Source organism: Salvelinus fontinalis, chromosome 9 (assembly GCF_029448725.1).
Source record: "Salvelinus fontinalis isolate EN_2023a chromosome 9, ASM2944872v1, whole genome shotgun sequence".
NCBI lineage: Eukaryota > Metazoa > Chordata > Actinopteri > Salmoniformes > Salmonidae > Salvelinus > Salvelinus fontinalis.
This window is the reverse complement of record NC_074673.1, coordinates 61,719,803-61,723,387: the sequence shown is the minus strand read 5'-3', so window position 1 is coordinate 61,723,387 and position 3,585 is coordinate 61,719,803.

Sequence of the window (3,585 nt, the reverse complement as noted above, 5' to 3'; positions counted from 1 at the left end):
TCTTTGCATTAGCGGAAAGCACCTATCGCGATGGGACAACAGTCCGTTTTCTCGGCAACCAAACCTGTTCCAACCCTCATCCCTCGGCCCCACGATGATTTGACAGGTCGGTAAAAGTGCAGGAAAAGTTCAGGAGCACTGAAAATATTACCCCAAAAATAACTGTATTTTTTAAATCTAAAGGGAATAACTGGATGTAGATCCGGTATTGTTTGTGATTTTGTCGTTAGTCGTTATTGTTGAAGAGAAGAGTAAGCCTTTCTGTGTGACACAACAGCAGCACAGAGAAAGGCTGACGAGGCACTAACGTTCACAATGAATGAGTGAGAATGCACAACTTGCGTAAACCTTTGGGTTGCTCATTCATTCAAATCATCGTTACAAAATCAATGTTTTATCATCATGTTGGTTGCGGCCAATGGCCATAATTAAAATATGTTTTTGTTGTGAAAATTAGTTTCAATGCCAATTACAAATGGGAAATAATTTGTTGTAAGAGGGGGCCACATACACTCATGTAACCCAATATTGCAAGCTTTGATATTGCAAAAATGTGAAATACAAATAGTAAATTGTCTGCCCCACATACATGAAAAAAAAACAGCATTAGAATATCTTAAAGCATTTTGGAAAAATAAACCTGTAAAGATACAGATACAATAGTCATAAATATCAACTTTGAATATTTATGATGAAGTTAACTCTTTGGTAACTGTTCAATAGACAATTTTCCCAATCAAATGTGCTCTAATTCAGTGCTATATGGCCTGCCTGACAAAATGCATAAAGTTACACGTTTTATGATGTTGTGGCTACTGGAATCAGCTCTAAGGCAAGTGATCTCAGACTCTGAAAACTGTCATGTTTTCCAGTTAAATGTTCCTCTGTGGATTTTATATGTTCAGCCCCTACGCTTGCAATTACGTTAGCGGCCACTCCTAGACTTGACTCCAAATCCAATTTGGTGTCCAAAATCCAATATGGCTTCCACAATACCATTAAATGGTGTTTTAATCACCTGTAGAAGTACATGTTTTAAATTAGATACTTTTTCCAGATTTGTGTACTGCACATATGACCTGTACTCAACACTATTTTTGTGTACTTCAACTGTGTTATGAATCTAATATGCCCATCATATACACTCAAATACCTTTGTCTGGATATATAAAAAGGCAACAGACTGCTTGCCTTGGCAACACCAAGTCACCAGCCTCTTTGAGGATCAGTAAGGCAACTGGGATGCTCCAATTAAAGAAAAGAGAATCCTGGACTCTGACACCCTCTCCCTAGCTCAACAACTTGCCCCCACTGTGGTATAACTTGCGCCTCCAGGAATGGTCTCTTAAGTCACCTCCTTATCATTTAGAAGTGAGCTTTGATTCATTGCTCGTCCAATACATCTGCCTGAATCCAACATGACCTTCTGCTGGCTCACTGTATTGTGATGCACATTGGGATGTTCCGGTGCATTTTTGTCCTGTTTGGGTTGAGCTGGCACATTGCTTCTTCCAGACAATCATGTCCACCATCCTGGCTCTCTGCCCTGGAGTTACCTTATACACTATATACACAAACGTATGTGGACACCCCTTCAAATTAGTGAATTCTGCTATTTCAGCCACACCCGTTGCTGACAGGTGTATACAATCGAGCACACAGCCATGAAATCTGAATATCTCCATAGACAAACATTGGCAGTAGAATGGCCTTACTGGAGAGCTCAGTGACTTTTAACATGGCATCGTCATAGAATGCCACCTTTCCAACAAGTCAGTTCATCAAATGTCTGCCCTGCTAGAGCTGCCCCGGTCAACTCTAAGTGCTGTTATTGTGAAGTGGAAACGTTTAGGAGCAACAACAGCTCAGCCGTGAAGTGGTAGGCCACACAAGCTCACAGATCCGGACTACCAGGTGTTGAAGCTTGTAAAATTTGTCTGTCCTCGGTTTCACCGCTCACTACCGAGTTCTAAACTGCCTCTGGAAGCAATGTCAGCACGAGAACTGTTCATCGGGAGCTTCATGAACTGGGTTTCCATGGCCGAGCAGCCGCACACAAGCATAAGATCACCATGCGCAATGCTAAGTGTCAGCTGGAGTGATGTAAAGCTCGCTGCCATTGGACTCTGAAGCAGTGGAAACACATTCTCTGGAGTGATGAATCACGCTTCAACATCTGGCAGTCTGACGGACGAATCTGGGTTTGGCGGATGGCAGGAGAACGCTACCTGCCCCAATGCATAGTGCCAACTGTAGTTTGGTGGAGGAGGAATAATAGTCTGGGGTTGTTCTTCATGGTTTGTGATAGGCCCCTTAGTTCCAGTGGAGAGAAATCTTAACGCTACAGCACACAAGGACATTCTAGAAGATTCTGTGCTTCCAACTTTGTGGCAACAGTATAGGGAAGGCCCTTTCCAGTTTCAGCATGACAATGCCCCCGTGCACACAGAGGGCCATACAGATATGATTTGTTGAGATCGGTGTAGAAGAACTTGACTGGCCTGCACAGAGTCCTGAGCTCAACCCCGTCGAACACCTGTGGGATGAATTGAAACGCTGACTGCCATCCAGGTCTAATTCGAAGAGCTGGGGGAACCCCAACACTGGTGTCCACATATTTTTGGTAATGTATATTGACTTGGTGACATCATGGTGTATGGGGAGGATGCACATATACATGACTAGCATATAAGGCATGTGAACCAGCACAACCTGACAGTCATTGAAGAGAAATGCCATCAACTTAGTGGGCCTTCACATGTCATAGGAATTGCACTTCTCCAATGTCAATGCAATGGGCTTCCGAGTGGTGCAGTGCTCTAAGGCACTGCATCTCAGTGCTAGAGGCATCGCTACAGACCCTGGTTCAATTCCAGGATGTATCACAACCAGCCATTGGGAGTCCCATAGGGCGGCGAACAATTGGCCCAAGGTCGTCTGGGTTAGGGTTTGGCAGGGGTAGGCCGTCATTGTAAATATGAATTTGTTGCTGAGATCCCGCTAACGGGATCGATATGACAACAGCCAGTGAAAGTGCAGGGCGCCAAATTCAAACAACAGAAATCTCATAATTAAAATTCCTCAAACATACAAGTATCTTATACCATTTTAAAGGTAATCTTGTTGTTAATCCCATCACAGTGTCCGATTTCAATAACGTTTTACAGCGACAGCACCAGAAACGATTATGTTAGGTCACCGCCAAGTCACAGAAAAACACAGCCATTTTTCCAGCCAAAGAGAGGAGTCACAAAAAGCAGAAATAGAAATAAAATGAATCACTAACCTTTGATGATCTTCATCAGATGACACTCATAGCACTTCATGTTACACAATACATGTATGTTTTGTTCTGTAAAGTTCATATTTATATAAAGTATACAGTATACATTGGCGCGTTATGTTCAGTAGTTCCAAAAACATCCGGTGATTTTGCAGAGAGCCACATCAATTTACAGAAATACTCATAATTAACGTTGATCAAAGATACAAGTGTTATAAATGGAATTTTAGATCCACTTCTCCTTAATGCAACCGCTGTGTCAGATTTCAAAAAAGCTTTACGGAAAAAGCAAACCATGCAAT